Source organism: Pristiophorus japonicus, unplaced genomic scaffold, assembly GCF_044704955.1.
Source record: "Pristiophorus japonicus isolate sPriJap1 unplaced genomic scaffold, sPriJap1.hap1 HAP1_SCAFFOLD_33, whole genome shotgun sequence".
NCBI classification, from domain to species: Eukaryota; Metazoa; Chordata; class Chondrichthyes; family Pristiophoridae; genus Pristiophorus; species Pristiophorus japonicus.
The window spans coordinates 3642090-3660944 of record NW_027253106.1 but is presented as its reverse complement, the minus strand read 5'-3'; the positions used below and the strand labels follow the sequence as shown (position 1 = coordinate 3660944).

The 18855-nt window shown below is 46.6% G+C and overlaps 1 non-coding gene across 1 annotated transcript; it reads left to right on the top strand.

Annotated features, from left to right (window-relative positions):
• Nucleotides 1–18064: 18064 nt before the first annotated feature.
• On the top strand, nucleotides 18065–18137 carry trnav-cac (transfer RNA valine (anticodon CAC)). The gene has a single exon. It is a non-coding gene; the product is annotated as a tRNA-Val (tRNA).
• Nucleotides 18138–18855: the final 718 nt, after the last annotated feature.

Here is an 18855-nt window from a genome sequence, read left to right as displayed (position 1 = left end):
TGCTTGCATCATGTGACAATGTACCCCGGACTGCTCTTGTTCCATTTTTTCGTCCACAAGTTTTCATTTCAAAAATGTTTCCGCCAACTGGCGCTCAATCCCACTCTCTGCAAAACGTTCCTTTCACAAACATTTCTCTGACCGGAACTACACCAAACAAAAATGTTCCTTTCAAAGTCATTAAACTCCCCAATTTACACGTCCGCAATTTTAAGGACAAGGACTGAAAGCGCATTGCGATCAGAAAATTGGCGGACCCCCTGTGGTTAATGACAGAGCTTTTGATGGTTGATCTCCGTACACACCTTGGAATTCAGGAGGACCTGTTTCGTGGTTTGAAGTTCGAGATAAACCCACGGGGCGGAGCCAACAGGCGCCTGGCAGCAATCAGCGACAGGAAGATGCAACTTAAGCAGGCCCGGCTATCAACGGCATTACCATCGCCGAATCCCCCGCCATCAACAGCCTGGGATCACCATTGACCACTAACTGAAGGGGATTGACTGGGTGATGTTGAGAAGCCCGGCTAGCTCAGTCGGTAGAGCATGAGCTTCTTCTTCTCAGGGTCATGGGTTCGAGCCCCACGTCGGTTGAATTATTTTCCTTAAACTTTTATGTTGCTCTCACGAGAATTAATCTTCTTTTGCACAATGAAAGAAATGCTAACAGTTTTGGTCTCCATATTTAAGGAGGGATATGCTTACATTGTAGGCAGTTCAGACAAGGTTCACGAGGATGCAGGAAGAATGTTCCCGATGACAAGTTGGCAAAAAAAATTCAAGTCTGTGAGATACTCAATCATTATTTTAATCATTAATCCACCCACAACATTTGAGAGACAACAAGGATCCATAGCTTTGCCAAGCCCAGCTAGCTCAATTGGTCAAAGATAATACTCTTAATCTCAGAATTGGGGGTTTGAGCCCCACGTTGGGTAAATAGCTTTTGTTGCAAGCCAGTAATGACATGGACTCTTTCACGAATCCACCCCAACTTACAGTAACACAGTCCCGCCTAAAGAATGAGGAATTGTGGGTGACTGCATGTTGATCAGCAGAGAGCTTCCTCCTCTCCGATTGCACTAAGGCTCAGCCTCCCATGATCACCTCTCGACAGTACAGGCTGCTGTCCAGATCGATTATACAGAGGCTTGGAATACAAGAGCAGGGAGGTTATTCATGAACTGTTAGGCCACAGCTAGAGTACTGCATGCAGTTCTGGTCACCACATTACAGCAAGGACGTGATTGCACTGGAGAGGATACAGAGGAAGTTTATGAGGATGTTGCCGGACTGGAGAATTTTAGCTCTGAGCAGAGATTGGATCGGCTGGGTTTGTTTTCCTTGGAACAGAGGATGCTGAGGGGAGACCTGATTGAGGTGTATAACATTATGAAGGGCCTGGATAGAGTGGACAGGAAGGACCTGTTTCCCTTAGAAAAGGGGTTCAACAACCAAGGGGCACAGATTTAAAGTAATTGGTCGACGGTTTAGAGGGGCTTCGAGGGGAAATCACTGGAACTCACTGCCTGAAAGCGTGATAGAGGCAGAAACACTCAGCACATTTAAAAAGTACTTGGATGTGCACCTGAAGTGCCGTACCCTACATGGCTACGGACCGAGAGCTGGAAAGTGGGACTGGGCTGGGGAGCTGTTTGTCGGCTGGCACGGACACGATGGGCCGAATGGCCTCCTTCCGTGCTGTAAATTTCTCTGATTCGATGATGAGCAATTAACATTTTAAACCAATCTCCGAAAACACAGAATGAGTAAAGTCAGATGGGGGATACAACTTCCTCAAGGGACACAGAGGGTAGGATAAACGAAAAAGGGAAGCTTAGGACAGATAGCGAGAACTCGACACTGCAGAAACTCGAGAGGAGTATAAAAAGAGCAGGGGTGCAGGATCTGAAAAGCCACGATATTATTGGATGGTGGAGCAGACTCGAGGGGCCGAATGGCCGACTCCTGCTACTTGCGTACTTATGTTAATTGTTGAATCATTGCCCATTGCACGCACTTTACTTGAGGTGTCTAATTCAGAATGTTCATTGTAACATGTAATGAACATGTAACAGTGTAATATCTCCAAGTTTGCAGATGACACTGAACTGTGTGGCGGTGTGAGCTGTGAGGGGGACGCTCGGAGGCTTCAGGCTGACTTGGACAGGTTAGGCGAGTGGGCAAGTGCATGGCAGATGCAGTATACTGTGGATAAATGTGAGGTTATCCAGTTTGGGGGCAAAAACACTCGGGCAGAATATTATCTGAATGGCGGCAGATTTGGAAAAGGGACGGTGCAACGAGACCTGGGTGTCATGGTTCATCAGTCATTGAAAGTTGGCATGCAGGTACAGCAGGCGATGTAGAAGGCAAATGGTATGTTGGCCTTCATAGCGAGGGGATTTGAGTCTTGGAGCAGGGAGGTTTTACTGCAGTTGCACAGGGTCTTGGTGAGGCTCCACCTGGATAATTGTGTTCAGTTCTGGTCTCCTAAACTGTGGAAGGACCTTCTTGCTATTAAGGGAGTGCAACGAAGGTTCATCAGACTGATTCCCGGGATGGGGCAGGACTGACATATGAGGAGAGACTGGATCAACTGGGCCTGTATTCACTGGAGTTTAGAAGGATGAGAGGGGATCTCATAGAAACATTTCAAATTTGGACGGGACGGGAAAGGTGAGATGCAGGAAGAATGTTCCCGATGTTGTGGAAGTCCAGAACCAGGGGACACAGTCTAAGGATAAGTGGCAGGCCGGACTGACATATGAGGAGAGACTGGATCAACTGGGCCTTTATACATTGGAATTTAGAAGGATGAGCGGGGATCTCATAGAAACATTTAAAATTCTGATGGGTCTGGTAAGTTCCAATTTTAGCTCAGCCGTTACTTCGTAAAACCAACTTTGTGAAAAGTTTGAATTTTTCTTAATGTAGTCTCTGCCTGGTGTTTTTGTTGTCATTTTCAATCTCCTTCTTTCAAACTGAAACAAATGGTAACCCTATTTGTAAATTAGGAATGCGAGATTTTTAGAGAGCATTTTTAAATGCTTCACAAAAACATTCTGATCACGACAGCTACCGGGGTTCGATTCACAGTTAGAGAAGTAATTTTGCTACCACCGTTTTTAGTTAAAGTGAAGTAATTTAATTACATTACACAGATGACCCAAAGCACTTCAGAGTGGTGTCAAAACAAATGAGTTAGTAATTCGAAATAAGGAATGTCAGAAGTTGGATTTGAGTTTCTGGGATGGAGTATAAATAACCATCTGTGCAGTTGAACTGGGAAGGGTGAATAATGAATAAGTTGATTCCGGGTTTGAAATGCGGCTTGTATCTGCTAATATTAACCGATAGCATTGTTTACCAGATTGCAAGAAATGCTAACATGATCACTGAGGCACAGTCGAAACTTCAACAACTTAATTTTAATAATTTGTGTAACTTGAATCATTGAGAAGTTTTATTCCCTTTCTGATTTTGCACACTCTGTATTTTAGGAGACTGATTTTAAATGTTCCTTGCTCATCATGGAATCAGAGAAGTTTGCAGCACGGAAGGATGCCATTGTCACATGAACAATGAACATTTAAAACCAGTTTTTGTTTCAGAAATAATGTTACCGCCCAGGCTTGAACCGGGGAATTTTCGCGTGTGAGGCGAATGTGATAACTGCTACACTAGATGAAACTGGTGTCTAGTTCTATGCCCAGAGAGAAGTGTTCAGCAATAAGCTGAAATACTCAATCCCTCTCTCTGCAAAAAGTTCCTTTCACAACATTTCTCTGACCGGAACTGCACCAACCAAAAATATTTCTTTCAAGTGTGCAAATTATTTTCGTTTAACTTTTATTTTGCTTTCATGGGATAACATCGTTAATGAATCGATAATCTGCTTTTGCACAATGAAAGAAATGCTAACTGACGGAAAGTCAGTTGGTCAATAATTGGTTCTGTGCTCTGCATGTTGGTAATGTAGCCAAGGTGATCCAAAGATCGGTGGGAAAGCAAGTTGTGAGGAGGACACAAACAGTCTGCAAAGTGATATCGATAGGCTCAGTGGCTGGGCAGTAATTTGTCAGATGGAGTATAATGTATCAAATATGAGGTTATCCACTGTGGTAGGGATAATAGTCAGGCCACCTGCACGTTGATTTTGAACTTTTGTCTCCTGTCACATGAAATAAATGAGGACAGCAGGCGTATCTCTGCCTGACACCGGGGAAATAGTGAGAGAGACCTTGGAGCAAGGGTCTGGTTATTGCCAAACAGCAAAAAAAATATTAATTCTGGAAAAAAAATGTCTGACAGAACAGTGACCCCGACCCAGATTTGAACACACAACTTTCGGATCTAAAGTAAGACACACTACCGTTCCGCCACGAGGCCTACACATTAAGCTGCCGATGTTCGTCGAAATGAAGGTTCCGCAATGCAAGTGGCTTGGAAATCAGGAGAACAAGTTTCGAGGTTTGAAGTTCGAGATAAACCCATGGTGCGGAGCCAACAGGCCCCTGGCAGCCATCAGCGACAGGAAGACGCAACATAAGCAGTCCGGGTTAGCTCAGTTCGTCGTGTATGAGACTCTTAATCTCAGGGTTGTGAGTTCAAGCCCCACGTTGGCCGATTTATTTTCCTTAAATATTTATGTTGCTTTCACAGGAAAACATCATAAATTAACCCATAAATTATTTTGCACAATGAAAGAAATGCGACTGAGGGAGAGTTGATCATTTAATCATTTGTTCTGTGCTCTGTAAAAGAACACAAGAACCAGGAGCAGGAGTCGGCCATTTGAACCTGCCTTCTTTTGCACTGAAACAAATTATAACCGTGTTTTGAAATGAGCAGTCCGAGACATTTCGAGGGCACCTTTCAATGCTTCACAAAACCATTCCTTTCGTTACAGCCACCCGTAATCGATTCCCGGTTTGGGAAGTAACTTTGATATCACTGCTTGCAATTGAAGTGGGGTCATTCTATTAAGTTCGATGGATGTCCCAAAGCACTTGAGAGTGGTGTCCAAACAAATGAGTTTGTAATTAGAAACACTGAATGTCAGGAGTGGGATTTGAACACACGCCTCCAGAGCAGACTGCGACCTGAACGCAGCGCCTTCGACCGCTCGGCCAACCTAACTGTTGGATGTTCTAGCTGCAAGTTATTACACAGGAAAGTTTCAGACCGGGCACTTGTTCAGTGTTCCTGGCAGGCCCAGTGAACGGGATATCCTCTCTCCCGGGTTTTTCCTGAGCCTGTGCTCGATGTACGGGGAGCTTTGGCACGGGTCCGAGGTACCTTACATGTGTTGGCTGCTTGCTGGCATCAGGTGGTCTCTACCAGTGTGCTCAATTCTTCAAACGACTTGCTTGCTGGTTTCTCGGGTGCCAGCAGATCCTTCATTAAAGCGTATGTTTTCGAGCCAAAGCTGGTCAAGAGATTGTCTCTTCTATTGTCTGCCTTATTGTTGCGAACCAGTCTTTGGTTACAAAGCTTTGCTGGAGCCTTTCTATAAAGTCCTCCCAATTATCTCCAGCATTGTATTTTACATCTGAGCCGTTGGTCGCCATTCTGTGGATTCTGTAATCCCGTAACTCGTCGCCACTGAAAAGTCCTGACCCTGTAGTACAGACTCACACGAGGCACATACTGAAGTCAAGGTCACTCTGGACCTGCACCTTTATTACACAGCTCTCGAATGCCACACTTGCCTGAGACCTGTCCTTATATACCTGTCTGGGAACGGTATCCAGTGTCTCCTGCAAATGCACCCCTGGTGGTAAGGTAAGCATGTAGTTACAGGTCATCTCTGGTTACAGTCATGTATGGCATGGTAAGGTACAGTTATGTACAGTAGTGTGAGATACATGACAGTATTGGTATTTGTGGTGATTACAGCAATTATTAATCGTCTCACAGACCTCAATTATTTTTATGCGATGAATTGATCGAGGATTGAAACCAGGTTAGTGCGCCAGATCTTAACCCCTCGACCACCAGGGAACAGTTACGATACATGTCGATATATTTATATATATTTATATATGAACCTGATTATCAACGGCTACCTACCTAGACCTCATGGTGCAACGGTAGTGTGTCTAACTTTGAGTGAGAGAAATTGTTCCACAATGACAACCATTTCATCTTTTGTTCCCTTTTAAACACGAGAAACTGAGACAGGGGAATAAATATGAAACCAAAGCACAGGGATATTGACAAGAGGAAGTGAGAAGGGGAAATATACTGTCCCCACCCAGAACTAATGCAGAAACCCCTCTGCTGCGCTCGGGGTGACCACTTGCAGCCTGGATACACTGATGTCCCAACAGCTCATTGACTGTCGGAGTGGGACCGTGCGGTGCTTCAGAAGACAGGTCGAAAAAGCAAAGTCACTGATTCCGTTTCATGTGCTCCTCCGATCAAGAACAGCAACACACGAAAAATGCTTCAATAATGGTTACACCTTATCTACACATTCGTTAAACAGTTGGCTCATTGGTCTACGGATATGATTCTGGCTTTGGGGTTGTTATTTAAATTTTGCGAGAGGTCCCGGGTTCAAATCCTGGACGAGCCCTCAGTTTCGCCAAGAATTTTGAAATTGCATCGAACTTTTGCAAAGAAGGACTTGCATTTCTACAACACCTTTCAGGAACTCATGACGCCCCAAAGCGCTTTACAGACGTTGAGTTATGTTTGAAGTGTTGTCGTGTGGGGAAAGATGTGCCCAAATCACCCCACACGAACTGCAACTCTTTGCGAAGGAGTTCGGTGCAAATAATCAGGTGCCTCAGGGACTTGGACTTTCTATGAATGAGTTCTGCTTGTACCTGCGTTCAAGCTGGAAACAATAACTGGGCTTCCATCTCACGGGAGCAGCGTGTAGCGGTTAGTGAGTCGGTGACCAGATTGAGGTGCGCCGCTTTCAATCTTTGAAATTTCACCAAACAAAGAAACGGTTAATCCAACTGTCACTGTAAGAAACGGATTGAAGTGGTCGGTGCTCCAAACAGAGCTGGAACACGCGCAGTGCAGTAATAGGGTCCGCAACATTAAATGTCAGAGTTATTAAGCAGACAATAATTAAACATACACTTAACAACAGTACTTACACCCAAGCCTTGCGAATGTTAGCCGAAGAATTCAAACACGTTACATTTCCCAGGTCGGTGTACAAATTGATCAAACATTAATCGGATTCTAAACTATCTGTTCCAAATGCCACATTTTATATCTTTTCCTTACCCCTGCTACGTGACAATTGAAACTTTTAATAGTATTACCGAACACAACTGCCCAACTTCTGATGGAAGGTCATTAACCTGAAACGTTAACTCTGTTTCTCTCTCCACAGATGCTGCCTGGCGTGCTCATTGATTCCAGCATTTACTCTTTAATTCATCAAACTTATAATCAGAGTATCACTTCCCTTGTCATCTAACTACACTCCTTCCTTATATGTAGCCTTGTCCTGCAAACAGGCTCCTTTCGCACGTTATAGGCATTCATTGGAATTATAACTTCTTAACGATAACAATTATGTGATGTATGTAACTCTGTAATACTTGCCACCAGATGGCGCGACTGTTGGAGTCCTAATGGTCACCTGCCCACACAGGGCCAATATAAAAAGTAGGCTGCCATGTTGTTCAGACACTCTGGAGTTGTAATAAAGAAGACTAATGTCACATTAAGTTTAGGTCACAGTACTCAGCCTCGGGGAGTTCTTCTATACACAACAATTGGCGACGAGTAACAGAATACGAACATTCACGCAACCATGGCTGTTGTTGGAATATTAGAGAAATCCGTAGAGGGTGATGATTGGGAAGTCTTCGTCGAGCAGCTCGACCAGTACTTTGTGGTCAACGAGCTGGAAGGAGACACTAACATGGCGAAGCACAGGGCGGTTCTCCTCACCGTCTGTGGGCCTAAAATATACAGCCTCATCAAGAATTTGCTCACACCGACAAAACCAACGGAGAAGGAATATTCAAATTTGTGCACACTGGTTTGCGACTACCTCAAGCCGAAGGAGAGTATCCTCATGGTCAGATATCGTTTTTACACGGACCATCGCTCCAGGGACCAGGACCTGGCGGATTATGTCACCGACCTGAGACACCTCACGGGAACTTGCGATTTTGCAGCTGCGTTGGGACAAATGCTGTGGGACTTTTCCGTGCTGGGCATCAGCCACGAGGTCATTCTTCGAAAGCTGCTGGCTGCTGAAACCCTAGACCTGAGCAGCGCCATCGCGATCGCCCAGGCTTACATGGCCACGGACGATAACACGAAACAGATACCTTCTCAACATCGAAGCTCACCGGCAGGTACTGTGCATAAAATGATGTCGCTAGCAGGCCGAACTGCATATGGCAGGGCCTATACGTCTGTGGCTGCAAGACCTGTGATGACTCAGAGTGCGCCATCGGGGGTGAATGTGAATCTATGAGCAACGTGTTGGTGCTGCGGGGGTAATCATCGTGCCCATCAATGTCGATTCAAGCACCACGTGTGCAAAGGCTGCACAATGATGGGGCACCTCCAGTGAATGTGCAAACGTGCTGTGACAAACCACGTGGCAGAGGATGATCGATCCGGCATGGATCACGCAGCACAGGCAACTCAACCCGAGGAACAAGGACTCCCAGGTGCCGCTGGGGATGTTGCATTTTATCAGGGAGGCTTTGAGTGTGTGCCCGAAACGTTTCCTCTGCCTGTAAAATCCTGACCCTTGCAGTACAGACATGGACGAGGCACATGCTGAAGTCAAGGTCACTCTGGACATGCACCTTTATTTCACAGATCTCAAGTGCCAGTCTTGCCTGAGACCTGCCTTTATATACCTGTGTGGAACAGATATGCAGTGTCTCCTGCAAGTGCACCCTGGTGGTAAAGTACGCTTTGGTTAGAGGTCATATCTAGTTACAGTCATGTATGGAATGGTAAGGTACAGTTATATATAGTAGTGTGAGATACATGACATAACCCTCACCCAAGGTCTTATTTTCTTTATAGGTTCAGTCTCTCAGGTGGTCTCCGCTCTCGCGTGGAGCGTCTTAGTTGTGGTTCAGTTGTTTGCCTTGGTGCCTGTTTTTCTTTCGGTGTGATTGCTGGGATCTCGCCTGGGCTGTATTTTGAGACTGCCCTTTTCTCAGGTTGTTCCCTCTGTCTGTCCACCAGGTGTGGTGTGAGTTCCAATTTGTAGTCTGCCTCTGGTTCTGCAGGGTTATCAGTGAATCTACTTTTTACTTGGCCGACATGCCTCCGGCAGGTTTGGCCATTGCCCATTTGTACCACAGTAGCCTGTTTACTTACTTATCTGTTACTGTCCCTGCAAACCAGTTGGGACCCCGGCCATAGTTGAGCACAAACGCTTTGTCCTCTATCACATTCCACCTCCCCCTCGAATTTGATCATCGTACTCAGTTAGCTTCCGGCGCTTTGCCTCAACAATTTCATGCATATCTGGGAGGATTAAAGGGAGTCTCGTCTTTAAGGTTCGTTTCATCCATAGTTACGCGGGGGGAACCCCAGTCAACGAATGCGGACGAGGTCTGTATGTCAGCAGCAGTCGCGGCTCTGCAGCGTGGGACCTTCGATTCTTAGCATTCTTGTTTCACGATTTGCACTGCTCGCTCCACCTGGCCATTGGAGGCCGGCTTGAATGGTGCCGTCTGAACGTGATTTATGCCGTGGTCAACGATGAAATCTTGAAATTCTGCGCGGTTGAAGCACGGACCATTATCACTGAGCAATATGTCAGGGATTCCGGGCGTAGCAAACATGGTTCTAAGGCTCTCCACAATGGTGGAGGTGGTGCTCGAGTTTAAAATGGTGCATTCGATCCACTTTGAAAAAGCATCAACGATTGCGAGGAACATTTTGCCCATGAATGCGCCCGCATAGTCTACATGCACCAGCGACCACGGTTTGGTGTGCGAGGGCCAGGGGCTTAGGGGGGCCTCACTGGCGGTATTACTGCGTTGGGCACAAATGGTGCATCGACGGACGCAGAGCTCCAAGTCCGCGTCAATGCCAGGGCAGCAGACGTGGGATCTGGCTATGGCCTTCATCACCATGATCCCTGGCTGCTCGCAGTGGAGCTCCGGGACAAACGCTGTCTACCTCGCAAGGGCATAACTAATCGGTTGCCCCATGTCAGGCAGTCTGCCTGTGGTGATAGTTCATGCATGCGCCTATGGAAATGTTTGATCTCCTCGGAGCAGGCATCACGAGTCTCTGACCAGTCACGAGTTAAAACACATCTTTTGACAAAGGATAACGTGGGGTCGCTGGTCGTCCAAGCTCTGATTTGGCAAGCCGTCATGGGTGGACCTGTGGATTCAAAGGCATTGATTGCCATGACCATCTCACAGTCCTGTTCTTCGGACCCTTCCGTGGTCGCCAGGTATAGTCTGCTAAGCGCGTCGGCACAGGTGTCTGTGCCAAGTCTCTGCCTTATTGTACAGTCGTAAGACGCTAGCATGAGTGCCAACCGCTGAATGCGCGCCGAGGCGTTGGCGTTTATTGTCTTGCACTCGGATAGCAGGGACGTGAGGGGTTTGTGGTCAGTTTCTCACGCGAACTTGGCCCCGAAAATGTATTGGTGCATCTTTTTGACACCGTACACGCACACGAGCGCCACCTTCTCAACCATACAGTACCCGAACTCCGCCAGCGAAAGTGACCTGCAAGGCGGAAGCTATGGGTTGTAATTTAGCCGCATCATTGACATGTTGTAAAATGCACCCGACCCCATACGCTGACGCATCACATGTGAGAACTAGCTTTTTACCTGGATCAAAGAAAATCAAAACACTGTTCGAACATAGAAGGTTGCATGCCTTATTGAAGGCGCGTTTCTGGGTCTCCCCCCAAAACCAATCGCACCCCTTCCTGAGTAGCACATGGAGAGGCTCCAGCAGCGTGCTAATGTCTGCATATAGTTCCCAAAGTAATTGAGTACCCCGAGAAAGGCGCGCAGTTCTGAGAAATTCCGGGGCCTGGGTGCCAGGCGAATTGCTTCTGTTTTGGATGCTGTTGGGCAGATTCCATCAGCGGCAATCCTTCTGCCCAAAAATTCAACCTCGGGCGCGAGAAACAGACACTTGGATTTCTTAACTCTTAGGCCTACCCGATCCCATCGACTTAGTACTTCCTCCAAATTGCAGAGATGGGAGTCGGTGTCCCTGCCCGTGATAAGTATGTTGTCTTGAAATACAACCGTCCCCGGGATCGACTTGAGCAGACTCTCCATTTTGTGCTGGAATATAGCAGCTGCCGACTTGATGCCGAATGGGCATCGATTGTACATGAAAAGGCCTCGATGTGTGTTGATGGTGGTGAGTAGCTGAGTCTCTTTGGTCAGTTCTTGCGTCATATACGCAGATGTGAGATCTAGTTTCGAGAAAAGTTTTCCTCCAGCCAATGTGGCAAACAGATCCTCCGCTCTGGGCAGCGGGTACTGGTCCTGTAGGGAGACTCTGTTTATGGTAGACTTATAATCCCCACTGATTTTTACGGATCCATCAGGCTTCATGACGGGGACGATGGGACTTGCCCAGTCGCTTAATCCCACGGGTGAGATAATGCCTTCCCGCAGAAGCCTGTCCAGTTCGTGTTCAATCTTTTCCCTCATCACATAAGGCACAGCTCTAGCCTTGTGATGGACCGGTCTGGCATCCTGTGTGACGTAGATTTTAACTTTCGCCTCTTTGAAGGCTGAAAGAGATGTTCAAAACGACTTGGAACTGTTGAGCAGGAGGTCCGTTCCTCTGACGACACGGTGTGAACATCATCCCATTTCCAATTTAGTTTTGCCTGACAGCTTCTTCCCAACAATGTTGGGAGATCTCGGGGGACAATCCACATGAAAATCGGTTCACTGCCCCTTTGTGTGTGACAGAGAGCATGGCGCTGCCAAGGACTGTGATGATTTCTTTGGTTTAGGTCCTTAGTTTGGTGTCGATCCTTGTGAGTTTTGGTCTGTTGCTTTTGTGCGGTACAGATGTTCAAATTGTTGAACGCTCATGAGAGATTGATTAGCTCCCGTGTCCAGTTCCATGTTGACGGGTCTCCCGTTGAGTAGGACCCTCATCATTATTGGAGGCGTCTTGTTGTAAGAACAGTGGACATTGATCGTGTTGACCCGCTGTACCTCGGTGTCCCGGGCACTGTCCCGACCTTCTTCTGGTCCGCTTTCCGACACTTCTGATTCGTATACCAGCCGAGCTGCTGTTTTTTTGCACGTGAGCCAGATGTCCTGGAAAGTTGCAGTTTCTGCAAATAGCATGCTGAAATCGACACCCCCTTGTTGAGTGCCTTCCCCCACATCGCTAGCACAGACCGCTTCCTTTGTTTCCGAAGGATGAGCTGCGTCTGGCTGATCTCTCTTGAGCTTCTCTCATTCTGAAGTTGATTGCTCGCATTGTGGGTTGATGAGGTGTGAATGGCCGTTCATTTGGCCTTTTATCGGCTTCTGGCGCCACTGCCTGCTGTGAGGCCCTGCTCTCCTGCCTTTATCTGTGCGTGGGGGTAGCGGCTTGTTTCAAGCTGTGAACCCCTTGTTGCGATGTTTCGTTAGTTGTCGTACCCGCAGTGTAGATCAACCTTGTTTCTTCTTCTCCTGCCAAGAATGTCTGTGCAATCAGTGCTGCTGCCTCTAGGGTCAAGTTCTTGGTCTCTATAAGCTTTCGGAATATGCCTGCGTGGCCTATTCCTTCAATAAAAAAGTCTCTCAGTACTTCACTCCTTAGTTCATTGGAGAACACACATAAACTAGCCAACGTCCGATGTTCCGCCACAAAGTCGGGTATGCTCTGGCCCACACAGCGTCTGTAGTTGTAGAACCTGTGCCTGGCCATATGTAGGCTGCTCGCTTGCTTCAGGTGGTCTCTCACCAGTGTGGTCAACTCCTCAAACGACTTGCTTGCTGGTTTCTCGGGTGCCAGCAGGTCCTTCATTAAGGCGTATGTTTTCGAGCCACAGCTGGTCAAGAGATGGGCTCTTCTCTTGTCTGCCTTATCGTCGCCTAACCAGTTTTTGGTTACAAAGCTTTGCTGGGGCCTTTCTATGAAGTCCTCCCAATTGTCTCCAGCATTATATTTCTCATCTGAGCCGTTGGTAGCCATTCTGCGGATTCTGTGATCCCGTAACTCGTCGCCACTTTAAAGTCCTGACCCTGCAGTACAGACTTACACTGGGCACTTGCTGAAGTCAAGGTCACTCTTGACCTGCACCTTTATTTCACAGCTCTTGAGTGCCACACTTGCCTGAGACCTGCCTTTATATACCTGTGTGGAACAGCTATGCAGTGTCTCCTGCAAGTGCATCCCTGGTGGTAAAGTATGCTTGTGGTTACAGGTCATATCTAGTTACAGTCATTTATAGCATGGTAAGGTACAGTTATATACAGTAGTGTGAAATAAATGACACTGCTCACCTGGGCTCGCTTACCATGTCGGAATTTTGAGTAGAGCGCTTGCTTAGGGAGTTTCGTGTCGGGCATGTGGACAATGTGGCCCGCCCAGCGGAGCTGGTCGAGTGTAGTCAGTGCTTCAGTGCTGGGGATGTTGGCCTGAGCGAGAACACTGATGTTGGTGCGTCTGTCCTCCCAGGGGATTTGCAGGATCTTGCGGAGACAGCCCTGGTGGTATTTCTCCAGTGATTTGAGATGTTTGCTGTATATAATCCATGTCTCGGAGCCATACTGCGGGGCAGGTATCACCACCGTCCTGCACACCATAAGCCTGGTGCCAGATTTGACGTCCTGGTCTTCAAACACTCTCCTCCTCAGGTGATCGAAGGCTGTGCTGTCACACTGGAGGCGGTGTTGGACCTCGTCATCGATGTCTGCCCTTGCTGATAGTAGGTTCCCGCGGCGTGGAAAATTGTCCACGCTGTCGAAGGCCACACTTACAGCCTTCCTAAATATAGCACCCTCATTCTATTCTCTTAAAACATGTTCCTGAATTCTCGGCTAGCTGTGTAGGTTAGAGCTGTGGTTTTATCCTCAGATAGATTATATCACAGTGTTTCCGTAGTGAAGTAGATATCACATTCGCCTCACACACGAAAGGTCCCCGGTCCGAAACCGGGCGGAAAGATCTTGAAAACTTGAAAATGAGACGATTGGCTGACTCCTGTTCCTAACGCTTAAGTTCCTATGATCTCTTGACCTTTCACAGGAGAACAAACTCTCCTCTGAACATGCATGAGAAAGCTCCAGAAAAATTTTCCCCCCGAGGTGCTTTCGTTTGTGAGGCGAACGTGTTAACCATTACACTGCAGAAACATCTCCACATTTAGCACCAGATTACCAAAATTAAACCCAATGAGATCGGGATAAAAGTTCCTCACATGCTCAGGGCAAAATATATGATTGCCGGTCTACGAAAGAATGAACAAACTTCAGTACCAGGTCAGACGGAAATGTTAAGCGAGCAGGTGGACTGCTGAATCGTACTTTTAAGAAGTTGGTGGTGACAAAACAAATGGATTCCGCTTGATGATTAAATATAAGAAATGTCAGAAGTGGGACATAAACCGACATTTCCAGAGGAAACAGTGACCTGAACACAGCACCTTACATCGCTCGGCCATCCTGAATATTCAGTGCTGCCTATGGCCACCTGCAGGTTGATTTTGAACTTGTGTGTCCTGTCACATGAAATAAATGATGGCAGAAATCGTATCTCTGCCTGACACCGGGGAAACAGTTCGACAGACCTTGGAGCAAGGGTCTGGTTATTGGCAAACAGCCAAGGAAATAATAATTCTGGAAGAAAAATATCCAAGAGAACAGTGACCCCGAAGTGATGTGAACACACAACCTTCGGATCTGGATTCAGACACACTACCGTTGCAACATGAGACCTACACAGTGAGCTGGAGATGTTTTACTATATGAAGGTTCTGCATACAAGGGGCTTTAAAATCCCCTCCCATTCCCACCAGGTATCACCGGCAGCGCTCACCTGACAGGCACCGTATGATGTCTTCTGAAACTTTTCTCTTGCTTTCACGGGAAACCATCAATAATTAACCCCTCACCTTCTGTTGCACAATCAAACAAATGCTAACGCAGGAACAGTCCATACTTCAATCATTTGTCCTGTGCTTTGCATCTTAACTCGAAAACCATATCCCATTTTACTCACTGTATTTTAGCTTTCTGGTTCAAAGTCTTCAGGGATCTGGGGCAAATTTATTATCAAATTTAACAGCACCGGTTATTCCTATCGTGCACACAAAATACAATCAGTAGTGAAGATAATATCCCACCGTGCGTATTTGCAGATTCAACGCAATAGGATTGCAAATAAAGTGAAATAATTTTACACTGAAAAGATTTGCAAGTGTTACTTGTATTTGTGTCTTTAATGAAATTTTGTGGCGTCTGACTCCCGTTCATGCTTCTGCTGAATAAGAAAGGAGGGTGTGACGTTGACCAGACTGCACTGCCCCTGATATTTGTCAGCTCATTCTTTATATTCAGTGGTTTCTCGGCCTTTGATGGGCTGCAGTGTAGCGTATATCACGTTGGCCTCACACGCAAAAGGTCCCCGGTGGATCCGTTTTCTCTCAGTCAATGTTATCCATTTATTGAAGTGAAATAAAGAGCAATTAATGAATAAGGGAGCCCTTTTGCCAGGAGAATAAATAGCAAATAAAAACAGCAAATGTTGGAAATCTCAGCAGGTCAGGCAGCATTTTCCGGGAGACTAAACTCGCCTCCGATTGTTCATCCACAGAAAGTTTAAACATAATATTTCTGCCCGGGATTGAACCAGGGACCTTTTGCGTGTAAAGCAAACGTGATAAACACGACACAAGTTTCAACAGCAAGTTTCAACATCTGGGGCGGAGCCCACAGGTGCCTGGCTGCAATGCGCGATAAAAACCTGCGTTAGGCGGGAGCCAGGCTAGCTCAGTTGGTAAAGTATGAGACTTTTAATCTCAGGTTCGTGGGTCCGAGCCCCACGTCAGGGGATTACATTTATTTTAATTTAATGCAGCTTTCATGGAAAAACATCATTAATTAACCCACAATCTTCTTTTGCACAATTAAAGAAATGCTAACTGAATGAACTCCAGAATTCAAGTTTGTGAGATACTCAATCATGATTTCAATCATCATTAATCCACCCACAATATTTGACATACGTCAAGGATGCCACATTTGCCCAGCCAGGCTAGCTCAGTCGGTAAAGCTTGAGACTTTTAATCTCAGGGTCGTGGGTTCAGGGTTGGGCGAATAAGTTTTGTTAAACTTTTCTGTTGCTTTCACGCGAAAACATCATTATTTAACTGATCAATTGGAGAGGCTGGGTCCGTTTCCTTTGGAACAGAGTATTTGTCCTCCAGGATCGATAGTTTCCTTGCTGAATCACAATAACCAGACCCTATATCTCCCTCTGGATGTTCGGGGGTGTCCCGTACATTCCCAGTCGTGTGATTGCCCCTTTTCTGTTCTCCAATTCAATCCATATGGCCTCGTCCAAAAATCTGTCCATCTCCACCTGAAATATATTCAATGACCCAGCCTCCACAGCTCTCTGGGGCAGAGAGCTCCAAAGATTCACCACCCTCTGAGAGAAGAAATTCCTCCTCATCTCCGTTTTAAATGGGCGACCCTTAAACCTTCAGGGAAGAAGGGGTTATGGGGATCAGCCATGATCGTATTGCATGTACGAGCTGGATCGAGGGACCATGTGGCCTACTCCTGCTCCGACTTCTTATGGTCTTATGACCCCTTATTTTGAAACTGTGCCCCCAAGTTCTAGATTCCCCCACAAGGGGAAACATAGAAACATAGAAAATAGGTGCAGTAGTAGGCCATTCGGCCCTTCGAGCCTGCACCACCATTCACTATGATAAGAGCTGATCATTCCCTCAGTACCCTTTTCCTGCTTTCGCTCCATACCCCTTGATCTTTTAGACATAAGGGACAAATCTAACTACTTTTTGAATGTGTGGGTTAATTCGCGTGAAAGTAGCATAAAAGTTTAAGGAAAATAATTCACGCAAGGTGGGGCTCGAACACATGACCTTAAAATTAAAAATCTCATGCTCTTCAGACTGAGCTCGCCAGACTTGCCCACATCTACATTGTCAATGGTGACGCCCAGGATGTTGATGTGTATTAGTCAAAGGAACATAAGAAATAGGAGCAAGAGTCGGCCATTCGGTCCCGCGAGCCTGCTCCACCATTTAATAAGATCATGGCTGATCCGATCATGGACTCAGCTCCACTTCCCCGCCCGCTGCCGATAACCCCTTAACCCCTTATTGTTTAAGAAACTGTCTATTTCTGTTCTAAATATATTCAATGTCCCAGCTGCCACAGCTCTCTGGAACAGTGAATTCCACAGATTTACAGCCCTCTGAGAGAAGAAATTCCTCCTCATCTCAGTTTTAAATGGGCGGCCCCTTATACTAAGATCATGCCCCCAGTTCCAGACTCCCCCAGCGGTGGAAACATCCTCTCTGCATCCACTGTTGGTGAAAATAAATTCACATCGACTCTGGTAAGGTAAGAGAAACAACTTTATAGCTAACAGAGCTCTGGGAGAAGAGTTGAGATCCAGCGATCTCCCCGAGTGCCTTGTGCCGCAGGGTTCTAAGCAGTTTACAGGGGGCGGAACACAATCTTTTAAATTAATTTACAAACAACCAATCGATCCATATGGCAACACAATTAATTTACATTCAACTTTTTAGTCCTAGTAAAACCTGATAGCATGGTGCGGGTTTGCGGGCCCTTCCTCTTTATCTTCTTTAGTGGTTAGTTATTCTGTTGCAAAGCTTTCGATGAAACAGTGGCCTGCACCTGGCCAGGAGTCACTTGTTGCTGCAGAGTTCATATCAGGGACAGCAGATAGGCTTCTTGGTACAAAGTTCATTTCGTGGTGGCTTACCCCATCATGCTTTGCTTTGTCTGAAAATCCACTCCAACATCATCATTCTATTCTCGGAAAACCAGCTGCTGAAGTATCGGCCCGCTGTGTAGGTTAAAGCTCTGATTATATTCCTAAGATTACTTTAACCACTCCGTTTCTGTAGTGTAGCGGTTATCACACTCGCCTCACACGCGAAAAGTCCCTGGTTCAAGCCCAAGCGGAAACATTATTTTGGAGGCTATTTTGTTGTAAATAAATTGAACAAAAGTCGCCCAAGGTTCCTTGTCGCATGAGCAGTGAATATTTTAAACCAGTCTCCTACACACAGGGTGGATAAAGTCAGATAGGGGAGAAAAGTTAATCAATGATTAAGCTCTTTAAATGATTAACATAAGAACAGAAGAAATACGATCAGGAGTCGGCCATTCGGCCTCTCGATCCTGCTCTGCCATTCAATAAGATTATGGCTGATCTGACCATGGATTCTGAGTTAAGGGACTCGGGGGCCTGTTCTCTCCCCCCTGAGAAGGTTCACTTTCTACAGTCCAGCCTCTAAAAGGCACCACTCTGTGCACAGTACTTGCCGGGTTTGAGTCCTGAGGATGAGTCATCCGCCTCGAGCCACAGGTCGAGGTCATGAATGTTTGGCTCACGGAGATGGCCTTCTGCAGTGTGACTTTGGTATCCGCTGACAGTAGCTTATGAAGAAGGCCCTCGTGGCCGATTCCGATGACAAAGATATCCCGCAGTGCTTCGGTGAGGTGGTCACAAAAATCCCACGGTGCCGCCAGCCTCCTGAGGTCTGCAGCATATTTATATCTCCTGGCCTTCGGGCCGTCGGTGTGTATAAAACCGCTGTCTGGCTGTGAAGATGCTCTCTTTGGGCTTGAGTTGTTCTTAGATCAGTGTTACAAGCTCCTCGTACATCTTGGTCATTGTCTTCG